The 15991-nt window shown below is 40.3% G+C and overlaps 1 pseudogene; it reads left to right on the top strand.

The window, feature by feature from the left end:
• The first annotated feature begins 1441 nt into the window (after positions 1 to 1441).
• Positions 1442 to 6409, top strand: LOC128645134 (mitotic checkpoint serine/threonine-protein kinase BUB1 beta-like; annotated as a pseudogene).
• The last annotated feature ends 9582 nt before the right edge of the window (positions 6410 to 15991 follow it).

Raw genomic sequence — 15991 nt, 5'->3', positions numbered from 1 at the left:
GTCTCTGAGTTATCTGCCTTACATTGTGATTCTCCTTATCTGATTTTCCATTCAGACAAGGTAGTTCTGCGTACTAATCCTGGGTTTTTACCTAAGGTAGTTTCTAACAGGAATATCAATCAGGAGATTGTTGTTCCTTCATTATGTCCTAATCCTTCTTCAAAGAAGGAACGACTTTTGCATAATTTGGACGTAGTCCGTGCCCTGAAGTTCTATTTACAGGCAAATAAAGATTTTCGTCAAACTTCTTCCCTGTTTGTCGTGTACTCTGGACAGAAGAGAGGTCAAAAAGCTTCGGCAACCTCTCTCTCCTTTTGGCTTCGTAGCATAATACGTTTAGCCTATGAGACTGCTGGACAGCAGCCTCCTGAAAGAATTACAGCTCATTCCACTAGAGCTGTGGCTTCCACCTGGGCCTTTAAGAATGAGGCCTCTGTTGAACAGATTTGCAAGGCTGCAACTTGGTCTTCACTTCACACTTTTTCAAAATTTTACAAATTTGACACTTTTTTGCTTTTTCGGAGGCTGTTTTTGGGAGAAAGGTTCTACAGGCAGTGGTTCCTTCCGTTTAAGTTCCTGCCTTGTCCCTCCCATCATCCGTGTACTTTAGCTTTGGTATTGGTATCCCATAGGTAATGGATGATCCGTGGACTGAATACACTGAACAAGAGAAAACATAATTTATGCTTACCTGATAAATTTATTTCTCTTGTAGTGTATTCAGTCCACGGCCCGCCCTGTCTTTTTTAAGGCAGATCTAAATTTTAATTAAAACTCCAGTCACCACTGCTCCCTATGGTTTCTCCTTTCTTGTCTTGTTTCGGTCGAATGACTGGATATGACGTGGAGCTGAGGAGCTATATAGCAGCTCTGCTTTGGGTGATCCTCTTGCAACTTCCTGTTGGGAAGGGAATATATCCCACAAGTAATGGATGATCCGTGGACTGAATACACTACAAGAGAAATAAATTTATCAGGTAAGCATAAATTATGTTTTTTGATGCTTTTTACTCCTTTCTTTATCACCCCACTACTTGGCTATTCGTTAAACTGAATTGTGGGTGTGGTGAGGGGTGTATTTATAGGCATTTTGAGGTTAGGGAAACTTTGCCCCTCCTGGTAGGATTGTATATCCCATACATCACTAGCTCATGGACTCTTGCCAATATGAAAGAAATAAATTTATCAGGTAAGTTGTAACATAAATTATGTTTTTATAACCCATAATGTACTTTGGTTTATACACTTTATTTATACCTGTCTGCTGGTTGAGGAGTAGAAGCTTATTGCACTTTGACGGTAGTTAAGTGTAGTTCAGTAAATTAAATTGTACCATAATATGGCTCTGAGAGATTCCCGATTGTCAGAGAAATAAAATTGGACTGGTCGTTTTTATGTTCAGCATCACACAGTTAATTTTAAAAATTTCTGACATGCACTTTAGGTGGACTATAAGCCAGTTCCATGGGATTTCTACATAAGACTGCAACTTAAAGAGCGTCTTGGAGTTGACTGCGAGACAGATTTTGTTGCACAGAGTGACTGCTTTCTCTTCCAGAATGGTTGTATTATGCTCTACAAAGATATTAACCATGTTACTGTGAAGGTGGGTTGAGAAACAGCTTTTTGTTCAGTATCCGCTCTAAATAACTTACGGTGGAAATATTACTTTAAGGAATATTGCATTAAAAATAATTTTATTGTGCATATAAAAGAGCACTATTTAAGTATGATATTTTTTTTTTTTCCACTAAACAATCCGTGCAGATGTTTTTGCTTATATGGTCACAGTGCGCAAAATATTGATACACATCTATATATCTATATCCGTTTATATAAAATTATATATACATACGGACAGATGTGGCCGAAAGTATTGGCACCCTTCTACTTTTTTTTTTTTTTGTAGGGAAACTCACAATTTAAGTAAAAATTGCCAAAAGTATTTGTTATCCACCATTCTTCATTTCAACAAAAAAAAATTTTTTTGATTTATTACTTCACAAATTATTTTAAACAGTAAAACAAATGAGAATGGCAATGACAAAAATATTTATGCTCTTAACCTAATATTTGGTAGCACAGCCTTTGGCGACAGTAACTGCAATCAAGCACTTTCTGTAGCTCTGAATTAGATTTATACACTTTGCGACTGGGATTTTGACCCAGTCTTCTTAAAGGGAACCATAACACCTGCTAAAATTTCTTAAAACTAACTTCTACTAAATAATAAAAAACAACTAAGCACAGATATCTATGCTGGCTGTTCAGCTTGCCGCAAACAGTTCAAGTAGAGTGATTTAAATGATAGTGTTGATCCAGAGATTCATGCTGTTATGTATGCCGCCATATTGTACACACAGCATATTATTCTGTTATTTATGTTTACTTAGATTAAATACTTACTGTGATGCAGAGCATGTGCTGCAGTGTCTGTTGAGAAAGTTGTACTCTGTGGAAATGCATTAGTTTTCAACATGTTGTTCTAAATAAAAGGGACAGTGTAGATACATGATACTATAAGCTCATACAACTAATAATAGGAAAAAAGCAAGAATCAGTTCTGCCTAAGTGCCTATCTGTGCCATAATTAGCATTGTAAAACATGGAATTAGCAAAAACATAAAGCATTGTACATGGAAAAATTTTTTTACTTTAAATGTGCAACTTACTGTGTTTTTTGTATGCTCATTCTGCGTCCATGCAATTTCCAATTACTCCCTCAATGCAAAAAAAATTCTCATCTGAAGTAAAATACTTTTTAAATGAAGTGTTTTAAATTATTTTGAATTGCAAATATTATATTGATTAATATCAAGGGGGAACCAGATTCTACTATTTATGTAATTACACTGTAACATTGCAGTTGTACTCCATGTGGTTTTTTTTTTACCAGTCAGCCCTGCTTGCTGTCACTACAGTGATTTATTTTCAGCTGTCACAGACACAAAGCAGAGGTAGAGCCGAAGCAGTTCTAAAACACATAGCTGTGCACGAGTTTAGATCTGCCCGGAGCAATTCACACTTCAGCTGTGATATCCTTGCCCCTTCCCCCGTAGCATACACAGTGAGTGCAGAGATGGACAAGAGAATCTGAGAATCTGAGAGCAGGGAGCAGTAAGTGCAACAAATTTATACATATCACAAACTAGAGCTTGGCTGTATTAAAACGGACACTAAATAATAATAAAAAAAAAAAAAAAATATATATATATATATACATACTGAAATAAAGTCAAACAAAACCTTTTAGTGTACACCACAGGTTTTACACTTCCTGTCCTGAGCGTGTATGAATGCTCTGAGGTGAGACCGGAAGAGAGGGAGCACTAACCACAGAAATAATTAAATTTTAAGATATATATTTAGCAGATTTGTTTAGGAAGTCTTTAAGACCGTTTTGCACAATAAAACTTTTTACCTAAATAACTTAGTACAACTTTCTCATCGGACACTGCAGGGCACACTCTGCATCACAGAGAGAGCACTGCAGAATCAGATGTGTTTCCTCTAAGCATATATAAGAATAATATGCTGTGCACCTCACTGACTGCTGTATGACAACGTGCGTTACAATATGGTGGCATACATGGCAGTATCAAGCACTGGATCACCATTGTAATTGAAATACTTTATTTGAACTGGTTGGGGTAAGCTGAAAAAAACACAGACATCCATGTTTTCTCTGGGGTTTTTTTGCTCATAAGTTAGTTTTAAGAAGTTTTAGCAGACAGTTGTTATGGGTCCCTTTAATGAAACTGCTCCAGTTCTCTCAGGTTTGATGGGGGCCTTTTCCCACATGCGAGTTTCAGCTCTTTCCACAGATGTTCGATGGGATTCACATCTGGACTCATAGTAGACCACTTTGGAACAGTCCAATGTTTTCTTCTCATCCATTCTTGGGTGCTTTTTGAGGTATGTTTTGTGTCATTTACCTGCTGATGACTTGCAACTGAGACACAGCTTTCTGATATTGGGCAGTACATTTCACTCCAGAATGCCTTGATAGTCTTGTGATTTCATTGTGCTCTGCACAGATTCTAGGAACAAAGAGGCAGCAAAGCAACCCCAAAACATCACTGAACCCACCTCCATTTTTCACAGTAGGGATGGTGTTCTTTTCTTTGAATGCTTCTTTTTTCCTTCTGTAAACACGGAGGAGTTGTGATTTGCAAAAAAGCTCTACTTTCGGCCATGTCTCTTTGCGTGTGTGTATATATACTATGTATGTATGTATGTATGTGTATGTATGTATGTATGTGTATATATATATATATATATATATATATATATATATATATATATATATATATATATATATATATATATATATATATATATATATATATATATATATATATATATATATATATATATATATAAAGAAAACGGACAATCCAGGGCAAGTTAAAAACAATATCTTTTATTCACCAACGATAAAAAGGTTCCAGGAGGGTCCATATACAGGTTAGCAAGGCAACACAGGCAAACTGAAAGCTAACATGTTTCAGCTATACAGCCATAATCATAGCTAATTCAGTATACCTGTGATGCCCTTTTAATAGCAAAACAAGAAAGTAATTGGTCAGTCAATACAACCAATGCCTGTGAAGCCTAGCCACCACCTTTAGGATTAACCCTTAATGCAGAATCATTCTCATTCAACAATTCTAAGTATTAAGATTGGATATAGAGAGTCAAAAAGAGATAGTATTAAAGTGTTATGTAACATAATACACTTAAATAAACATATAAAAGTAATAAATACATACATGATAAAGTGTATCAAATATATATAAGCAAAATAGTACAAACAGTCAATTGCTCATCATGTTTATCATAAAACTTTCCACAGTTTGTGTTGCAAATACCCTAAGAAGGAGAGAAATATACACACCAATTTAAACAGTGCAAAATGTTTTGCAATTACCCTAAGAAGGGGAGAAATATACACACTAATGCAAATGATGTAAAAAATATATAAGGCAACCAAATGCCGGTACAAAAGTGTACAGCGTCAACAAAAATAGAGACCACCTGTTTGCTGTCTAATTCAAATACACATATACTGTGTGTGTATATATATATATATATATATATATATATATATATATATATATATATATATATATATATATATATATATATATATCTCAAATGGCAGCAAACTTGCTGGCACTCAATTCAATATCAAGAAATGTTTCTCTATCATTTGTGACAATACACACCACATTAAAGATGGCGTGAATCAATAGAAAATTATATACTTATCACTACATGCAACAAATCTTGTTGTGTCACAAATATAGAGATCATTCTTGGTTGACAGCAATAAGACCAAGTGGTCATATTAATGTAGACTACATGCATCAGACCAAGTTCCCAATTGGAAAAAGGTTCTAAGACCCACTGAACTGACCGCCCATCTAGTAAATATCCCAGAGATGGTAAAGTTATATTACTTGACGGCCAATATGCCCTTAAGGTTCCTGTTTTATTTACTTGTATAAGGTTCAGATATATATTTCAAGTATATATTTTTCTCTCAAGTAGACAGCTCAACACAGAGTAGTCAAAAATCAACCACTAGAAACTGAGTACAGTTGTGATTTACAAAAAAGCTCTACTTTCGGCCATGTCTCTTTGCGTGTGTGTATATATACTGTATGTGTGTGTGTGTGTATGTATGTATGTATATGTATATATATATATATATATATATATATATATATATATATATATATATATATATATATATATATATATATATATATATATATATATATACACACACTGTGTATACCTAATTGTGCATACTAGTATTAGGGCAAAGTGGTGAGCAATGACATAGAAGTTGTTCTTTCTACCTTTTTAAGGATATTCTCCCAGATTTAAATAATGACTGTGCTCTATTGGTGGCTTACAACTTGCTGAGTGTGGTGGAGAAACTTCATTCTGTTGGTATTGTACTTGGAGATCTGAGACCAGAGACTGTCCTGCTGGATGATAAGTAAGTATTTTTTATACAGCATTTCCTCCGATTGTCTGAGACTGTATCTACCTGTTCTGAAATATGAGTTAAAAGGAGTTTATGTGGGTTAGGTGGATGCCAGTGAAATGGGTGAATGTAAAACTGAAATGGGCATTACAAAGCACTCAGTATTCAGACATCTGCTCAGAGTCAAGTTTGTTTTATGCTTATTTAAAAAAAAAAAAAAAAAATACTTTATAAAAGTTTTCTTATGCACAAGTTCAGTAATTAGGTTGTAAATCTGCTTTTTATAGACTGCAATATGTAAAGCTGCTATGCTGGGAATGGATAGATATTAGATTTATAACCTAATTTTCTTGTTTATGTTGTAAGGAATAAATGTCGTACACAAGTGATTTAGCTGAAAATAAATTGAGCAGTGGTTTTGTTTTTTTTAGTGTTCGGTCCTTGAGATTAACAGCTTTCTATCTAAAATGTAAAAATAAAAGGCTCTTTCAATAAATATCAGATGCTGAAGAAAAAGATTTAGTTATTGCTAAGAGCATATTATACCTGCTCTGATTTTCTCTGCCGGTAATTGTGTTCAACCTTTTGTGAGGCTAGAAAAGAAAAGTACATTTTGTTTAAAAATAAATGTAATTGGCAAGAGTCCATGAGCTAGTGACATATGGGATATACAATCCTACCAGGAGGGGCAAAGTTTCCCAAACCTCAAAATGCCTATAAATACACCCCTCACCACACCCACAATTCAGTTTTACAAACTTTGCCTCCTATGGAGGTGGTGAAGTAAGTTTGTGCTAAGATTTCTACATTGATAAGCGCTTCTCAGCATTGTTGAAGCCCGATTCCTCTGAGTACAGCGAATGTCAGAGGGACGTGAAGGGAGTGTCACCTATTGGATACGATGATTTCCCTAACGGTGGTCTTTTTCATGGGTTCTCTGTTATCGGTCGTAGAGATTCATCTCCTACCTCCCTTTTCAGATCGACGATATACTCTCAATTTACCATTACCTCTACTAATAACTGTTTTAGTACTGGTTTGGCTATCTGCTATATGTGGATTGGGTGTCTTTTGGTAAGTATGTTTTTTATTACTTAAGACACCTCAGCTATGGTTTGGCACTTTATGCATTTATGTAAAGTTCTAAATATATGTATTGTACTTATATTTGCCATGAGTCAGGTTCTTGTATTTCCTTTTTGCAGACTGTCAGTTTCATATTTGGGGAATATAAACATTTTAAGAAATTTATTTCTTACCTGGGGTTTAGTCTTTTCTCTTACTTGGTGTATTCAGTCCACGGATTCATCCTTACTTGTGGGATATTCTCAATCCCTACAGGAAGTGGCAAAGAGAGCACACAGCAAAGCTGTCCATATAGCTCCCCTCAGGCTCCGTCCCCCCAGTCATTCTCTTTGCCGCTCTAACAAGTAGCATCTCCACGGGAGGGTAAAGAGTTTGTGGTGTTAGATTTGTAGTTTTCTCCAACATAGGTGTGTCCGGTCCACGGCGTCATCCTTACTTGTGGGATATTCTCTTCCCCAACAGGAAATGGCAAAGAGCCCAGCAAAGCTGGTCACATGATCCCTCCTAGGCTCCGCCTACCCCAGTCATTCTCTTTGCCGTTGTACAGGCAACATCTCCACGGAGATGGCTTAGAGTTTTTTAGTGTTTAACTGTAGTTTTTATTATTCAATCAAGAGTTTGTTATTTTAAAATAGTGCTGGTATGTACTATTTACTCAGAAACAGAAAAGAGATGAAGATTTCTGTTTGTATGAGGAAAATGATTTTAGCAACCGTCACTAAAATCCATGGCTGTTCCACACAGGACTGTTGAGAGCAATTAACTTCAGTTGGGGGAACAGTGAGCAGTCTCTTGCTGCTTGAGGTATGACACATTCTAACAAGACGATGTAATGCTGGAAGCTGTCATTTGCCCTATGGGATCCGGTAAGCCATGTTTATTAAGATCGTAAATAAGGGCTTCACAAGGGCTTATTAAGACTGTAGACTTTTTCTGGGCTAAATCGATTCATTATTAACACATATTTAGCCTTGAGGAATCATTTAATCTGGGTATTTTGATATAATAATATCGGCAGGCACTGTTTTAGACACCTTATTCTTTAGGGGCTTTCCCAAATCATAGGCAGAGCCTCATTTTCGCGCCGGTGTTGCGCACTTGTTTTTGAGAGGCATGACATGCAGTCGCATGTGAGAGGAGCTCTGATACTTAGAAAAGACTTTCTGAAGGCGTCATTTGGTATCGTATTCCCCTTTGGGCTTGGTTGGGTCTCAGCAAAGCAGATACCAGGGACTGTAAAGGGGTTAAAGATAAAAACGTTTTTTTGTACTTTGTTATCAAGTTTATGCCTGTTTAACATGTCTGAACTACCAGATAGACTGTGTTCTGAATGTGGGGAAGCCAGAATTCCTATTCATTTAAATAAATGTGATTTATGTGTCAATGACAATGATGCCCAAGATGATTCCTCAAGTGAGGGGAGTAAGCATGGTACTGCATCATTCCCTCCTTCGTCTACACGAGTCTTGCCCACTCAGGAGGCCCCTAGTACATCTAGCGCGCCAATACTCCTTACTATGCAACAATTAACGGCTGTAATGGATAATTCTGTCAAAAACATTTTAGCCAAAATGAACACTTATCATCGTAAGCGCGACTGCTCTGTTTTAGATACTGAAGAGCATGACGACGCTGATAATAATGGTTCTGAAGGGCCCCTAAACCAGTCTGATGGGGCCAGGGAGGTTTTGTCTGAGGGAGAAATTACTGATTCAGGGAACATTTCTCAACAAGCTGAACCTGATGTGATTACGTTTAAATTTAAGTTGGAACATCTCCGCATTCTGCTTAAGGAGGTATTATCCACTCTGGATGATTGTGACAAGTTGGTCATCCCAGAGAAACTATGTAAAATGGACAAGTTCCTAGAGGTCCCGGGGCTCCCAGAAGCTTTTCCTATACCCAAGCGGGTGGCGGACATTGTTAATAAAGAATGGGAAAGGCCCGGTATTCCTTTCGTCCCTCCCCCCATATTTAAAAAATTGTTTCCTATGGTCGACCCCAGAAAGGACTTATGGCAGACAGTCCCCAAGGTCGAGGGAGCGGTTTCCACTTTAAACAAACGCACCACTATACCCATAGAGGATAGTTGTGCTTTCAAAGATCCTATGGATAAAAAATTAGAAGGTTTACTTAAAAAGATGTTTGTTCAGCAGGGTTACCTTCTACAACCAATTTCATGCATTGTCCCTGTCGCTACAGCCGCGTGTTTCTGGTTCGATGAGCTGATAAAGGCGGTCGATAGTGATTCTCCTCCTTATGAGGAGATTATGGACAGAATCAATGCTCTCAAATTGGCTAATTCTTTCACCCTAGACGCCACTTTGCAATTGGCTAGGTTAGCGGCTCAGAATTCTGGGTTTGCTATTGTGGCGCGCAGAGCGCTTTGGTTGAAATCTTGGTCAGCTGATGCGTCTTCCAAGAACAAGCTACTTAACATTCCTTTCAAGGGGAAAACGCTGTTTGGCCCTGACTTGAAAGAGATTATCTCTGATATCACTGGGGGTAAGGGCCACGCCCTTCCTCAGGATCGGCCTTTCAAGGCAAAAAATAAACCTAATTTTCGTCCCTTTCGTAGAAACGGACCAGCCCAAAGTGCTACGTCCTCTAAGCAAGAGGGTAATACTTCTCAAGCCAAGCCAGCTTGGAGACCAATGCAAGGCTGGAACAAGGGAAAGCAGGCCAAGAAACCTGCCACTGCTACCAAGACAGCATGAAATGTTGGCCCCCGATCCGGGACCGGATCTGGTGGGGGGCAGACTCTCTCTCTTCGCTCAGGCTTGGGCAAGAGATGTTCTGGATCCTTGGGCGCTAGAAATAGTCTCCCAAGGTTATCTTCTGGAATTCAAGGGGCTTCCCCCAAGGGGGAGGTTCCACAGGTCTCAGTTGTCTTCAGACCACATAAAAAGACAGGCATTCTTACATTGTGTAGAAGACCTGTTAAAAATGGGAGTGATTCATCCTGTTCCATTAGGAGAACAAGGGATGGGGTTCTACTCCAATCTGTTCATAGTTCCCAAAAAAGAGGGAACGTTCAGACCAATCTTAGATCTCAAGATCTTAAACAAGTTTCTCAAGGTTCCATCGTTCAAGATGGAAACCATTCAAACTATTCTTCCTTCCATCCAGGAAGGTCAATTCATGACCACGGTGGATTTAAAGGATGCGTATCTACATATTCCTATCCACAAGGAACATCATCGGTTCCTAAGGTTCGCATTCCTGGACAAGCATTACCAGTTCGTGGCGCTTCCTTTCGGATTAGCCACTGCTCCAAGGATTTTCACAAAGGTACTAGGGTCCCTTCTAGCTGTGCTAAGACCAAGGGGCATTGCTGTAGTACCTTACTTGGACGACATTCTGATTCAAGCGTCGTCCCTTCCTCAAGCAAAGGCTCACACGGACATTGTCCTGGCCTTTCTCAGATCTCACGGATGGAAAGTGAACGTGGAAAAAAGTTCTCTATCTCCGTCAACAAGGGTTCCCTTCTTGGGAACAATAATAGACTCCTTAGAAATGAGGATTTTTCTGACAGAGGCCAGAAAAACAAAACTTCTAGACTCTTGTCGGATACTTCATTCCGTTCCTCTTCCTTCCATAGCGCAGTGCATGGAAGTGATAGGTTTGATGGTAGCGGCAATGGACATAGTTCCTTTTGCGCGCATTCATCTAAGACCATTACAACTGTGCATGCTCAGTCAGTGGAATGGGGACTATACAGACTTGTCTCCGAAGATACAAGTAAATCAGAGGACCAGAGACTCACTCCGTTGGTGGCTGTCCCTGGACAACCTGTCACGAGGGATGACATTCCGCAGACCAGAGTGGGTCATTGTCACGACCGACGCCAGTCTGATGGGCTGGGGCGCGGTCTGGGGATCCCTGAAAGCTCAGGGTCTTTGGTCTCGGGAAGAATCTCTTCTACCGATAAATATTCTGGAACTGAGAGCGATATTCAATGCTCTCAAGGCTTGGCCTCAGCTAGCGAGGGCCAAGTTCATACGGTTTCAATCAGACAACATGACAACTGTTGCGTACATCAACCATCAGGGGGGAACAAGGAGTTCCCTAGCGATGGAAGAAGTGACCAAAATCATTCTATGGGCGGAGTCTCACTCCTGCCACCTGTCTGCTATCCACATCCCAGGAGTGGAAAATTGGGAAGCGGATTTTCTGAGTCGTCAGACATGGCATCCGGGGGAGTGGGAACTCCATCCGGAAATCTTTGCCCAAGTCACTCAGCTGTGGGGCATTCCAGACATGGATCTGATGGCCTCTCGTCAGAACTTCAAAGTTCCTTGCTACGGGTCCAGATCCAGGGATCTCAAGGCGGCTCTAGTGGATGCACTAGTAGCACCTTGGACCTTCAAACTAGCTTATGTGTTCCCGCCGTTTCCTCTCATCCCCAGGCTGGTAGCCAGGATCAATCAGGAGAGGGCGTCGGTGATCTTGATAGCTCTTGCGTGGCCACGCAGGACTTGGTATGCAGATCTGGTGAATATGTCATCGGCTCCACCTTGGAAGCTACCTTTGAGACGAGACCTTCTTGTTCAGGGTCCGTTCGAACATCCGAATCTGGTTTCACTCCAGCTGACTGCTTGGAGATTGAACGCTTGATCTTATCGAAGCGAGGGTTCTCAGATTCTGTTATCGATACTCTTGTTCAGGCCAGAAAGCCTGTAACTAGAAAGATTTACCACAAAATTTGGAAAAAATATATCTGTTGGTGTGAATCTAAAGGATTCCCTTGGGACAAGGTTAAGATTCCTAAGATTCTATCCTTCCTTCAAGAAGGATTGGAAAAAGGATTATCTGCAAGTTCCCTGAAGGGACAGATTTCTGCCTTGTCTGTGTTACTTCACAAAAAGCTGGCAGCTGTGCCAGATGTTCAAGCCTTTGTTCAGGCTCTGGTTAGAATCAAGCCTGTTTACAAACCTTTGACTCCTCCTTGGAGTCTCAACTTAGTTCTTTCAGTTCTTCAGGGGGTTCCGTTTGAACCCTTACATTCCGTTGATATTAAGTTATTATCTTGGAAAGTTTTGTTTTTGGTTGCAATTTCTTCTGCTAGAAGAGTTTCGGAACTATCTGCTCTGCAGTGTTCTCCTCCTTATCTGGTGTTCCATGCAGATAAGGTGGTTTTACGTACTAAACCTGGTTTTCTTCCAAAAGTTGTTTCTAACAAAAACATTAACCAGGAGATTATCGTACCTTCTCTGTGTCCGAAACCAGTTTCGAAGAAGGAACGTTTGTTGCACAACTTGGATGTTGTTCGCGCTCTAAAATTCTATTTAGATGCTACAAAGGATTTTAGACAAACATCTTCCTTGTTTGTTGTTTATTCCGGTAAAAGGAGAGGTCAAAAAGCAACTTCTACCTCTCTCTCTTTTTGGATTAAAAGCATCATCAGATTGGCTTACGAGACTGCCGGAAGGCAGCCTCCCGAAAGAATCACAGCTCATTCCACTAGGGCTGTGGCTTCCACATGGGCCTTCAAGAACGAGGCTTCTGTTGATCAGATATGTAGGGCAGCGACTTGGTCTTCACTGCACACTTTTACCAAATTTTACAAGTTTGATACTTTTGCTTCTTCTGAGACTATTTTTGGGAGAAAGGTTTTGCAAGCCGTGGTGCCTTCCATTTAGGTGACCTGATTTGCTCCCTCCCTTCATCCGTGTCCTAAAGCTTTGGTATTGGTTCCCACAAGTAAGGATGACGCCGTGGACCGGACACACCGATGTTGGAGAAAACAGAATTTATGTTTACCTGATAAATTACTTTCTCCAACGGTGTGTCCGGTCCACGGCCCGCCCTGGTTTTTTTAATCAGGTCTGATAATTTATTTTCTTTAACTACAGTCACCACGGTATCATATGGTTTCTCCTATGCAAATATTCCTCCTTAACGTCGGTCGAATGACTGGGGTAGGCGGAGCCTAGGAGGGATCATGTGACCAGCTTTGCTGGGCTCTTTGCCATTTCCTGTTGGGGAAGAGAATATCCCACAAGTAAGGATGACGCCGTGGACCGGACACACCGTTGGAGAAAGTAATTTATCAGGTAAACATAAATTCTGTTTTTATTTCTTCAATCAAGAGCTTGTTATTTTAAAATAGTGCCGGTTTGTACTATTTACTCTGAGGCAGAAAGTGATGAAGATTTCTGCTGAGAGGAAAAAGATTTTAGCATGTTGTAACTAAAATCCATTGCTGTTCCCACACAGGACTGTTGAGTACCGGAGAACTTCAGTTGGGGGGAACAGTTTGCAGGCTTAACTGCTTAAGGTATGCTCAGTCATTTATTTCTAACAAGACCTGGTAATGCTAGAAGACTGACAGAAATCCCCATGAGGGAAGGTAAGCCATTTTCTGAAACACAGTACAGAAGGATGGCTTCAGTTAAGGGCTTAAGTACAGGTAGACACTGTGATGGGCTAAATCGATTATTTTATTTATGGTATCTTATATTTAAGTGTTTGAAACGTTGTAAACACTTTTTGGGGTTTTATTTCGCCTGGCATATTATCAGACACCTAGTCTGACTCAGGAAGGCCCCATAACTCTGGACTGAAGAGGGAGGGGGCCTCATTTTCGCGCCTCAGTTGCGCAGTTGATTTTCAAGACAGCTCATGCAGCTTCATGTGTAGAGTCCTGAGAGTGCAGGAGGACATCAAGGAGGCTTATATTTCTGCTCCAAAGACCAATTTGCTCCGGTTTGGTCAATAAGGGGTTACTTGAGTTGAAAATGTGAGTGCAATCATTTCAAAGCATTAGGATCATGTGGTGAAATTTTCATAAAGATCGGATGTTTTTTAGTGATTGGGAAAAAAAGTGTGTGCTTTTTATTATTTAAAGACACAGTAACGTTTTTTCAAAAAGTATTTTTTTCTGTATTGTAGTGCTGTATAACTCTGTCAAACATGTCTGAGACTTCAGATAGAACTTGTTCTTTATGTTTGAAAGCCATGGCGGTACCCCCATTGCATTTATGTGTCAAGTGTGCTAAAACATCTAAGCATTTTAAAGACCATCCAGTGACAATTAAAAATGTAGCCCAAGATGATTCTTTAACAGAGGGTAATGAGGATAGTCCTTCTTCCTCTCCCCATGTGTCGACACCAGTTACGCCTGCACAAGCGATGCCTAGTACCTCTAGCGCATTGGCCCCTATTACTTTACAACAATTAGTAGCAGTAATGGATAATTCTCTTGCAGCATTTTTATCTAAACTGCCAGTTTTTCCAAGAAAGCGTGATAGCTCAGTTTTAAATACAGAGGATGAGCAATCAGACGCTTTGGATAATTTATCTGTAGTACCCTCACAAAACTCAGAAGTAGCAGTGAGGGAAGGTCTGTCTGAGGGAGAAATTTCTGATACAGGAAAAGTTTCTCAGCGGGCAGATTCCGATTCCTTAGCGTTTAAATTTAAGCTGGAACACCTCTGCGTACTGCTTAAGGAGGTTTTAGCTACGCTGGATGATTGTGACCCCATGGTGGTCCCAGAAAAATTTTGTAAGATGGACAGGTTTTTAGAGGTCCCTATTTACACTGAGGCATTTCCGATCCCAAAGAGGGTGGCGGATATTGTGACTAGGGAGTGGGAGAGACCAGGTGTACCCTTTGTTCCCCCCCCTATCTTTAAGAAAATGTTCCCCATAAACGACCCCAGACGGGACGAGTGGCAGACGGTCCCTAAGGTAGAGGGGGCTGTTTCCAACTCTTGCTAAGCGTACAACTATACCAATAGAGGACAGTTGTGCTTTCAAAGATCCTATGGATAAAAAATTGGAAGGATTGCTGAAGAAAATTTTTTGTTCAGCAAGGTTTTCTACTTCAACCAATTGCCTGCATAATTCCTGTAACTACTGCAGCGGCTTTTTGGTTCGAGGCCCTGGAGGAGTCGCTCCAGAGGGAGACTTAATACGATGAGGTCATGGATAGAATTCATGCTCTAAAGCTGGCTAATTATTTTATCACTGATGCCGCTTTCCAGTTAGCTAAGCTAGCGGCGAAAAACTCAGGTTTTGCCATCATGGCGCGAAGAGCGCTTTGGCTCAAATTATGGTCGGCGGATGTGACCCTTTTCGGCCCAGAGCTGAAAGAAATTATTTCAGATATCACTGGGGGCAAGGGTCATGCCCTTCCACAAGATAGGCCGTTTAAGGCCAAAAACAAGGCTAATTTTCGCTCCTTTCGCAACTTCAGGAGCGGACCTGCTGCAACCTCTGCTGTCGCAAAGCAAGATTACGCTTCCCAGCCCAAAGCAACCTGGAAACCCTTGCAGGGCTGGAATAAGGGTAAACAGGCCAAGAAGCCTGCTCCTGCTACCAAGACAGCATGAAGGGGTAGCTCCCGATCCGTGACCGGATCTAGTAGGGGGCAGACTTTCTCTCTTTGCTCAGGCTTAGGCAAGAGACGTTCCGGATCCCTGGGCATTAGAATTAGTTGCTCAGGGGTACCTTCTAGAATTCAAGGATCCTTCCCAAGGGGAAGGTTCCACAGTTCTCGTTTGTCTTCAGACCAAACAAAGAAATGGGCGTTCTTACGCTGTGTAGAATATCTCCTAAAAATGGGAGTAATACACCCAGTTTCAATTGCAGAACAAGGACTGGGCTTTTACTCAAACTTAGTTCGTAGTTCCCAAAAAGGAGGGACCTTTCAGGCCAATCCTGGATCTAAAGATTCTAAACAAATTCCTCAGAGTTCCGTCTTTCAAGATGGAAACCATTCGGACAATCTTGCCGATGTTCCAGGAAGGTCAATATATGACTACCGTGGATCTAAAGGATGCGTACCTACATATTCTTATCCACAAAGATCACCATCAGTTCCTAAGGTTCGCCTTTCTGGACAAACATTACCAGTTCGTGGCCCTTCCTTTCGGGTTGGCCACCGCTCCCAGAATTTTCACA

The sequence above is a fragment of the Bombina bombina genome, chromosome 1 (assembly GCF_027579735.1).
Source record: "Bombina bombina isolate aBomBom1 chromosome 1, aBomBom1.pri, whole genome shotgun sequence".
Lineage (NCBI taxonomy): Eukaryota > Metazoa > Chordata > Amphibia > Anura > Bombinatoridae > Bombina > Bombina bombina.
The sequence above is the reverse complement of the archived record's forward strand: the minus strand, read 5'-3'. Positions and strand labels throughout refer to the sequence as shown.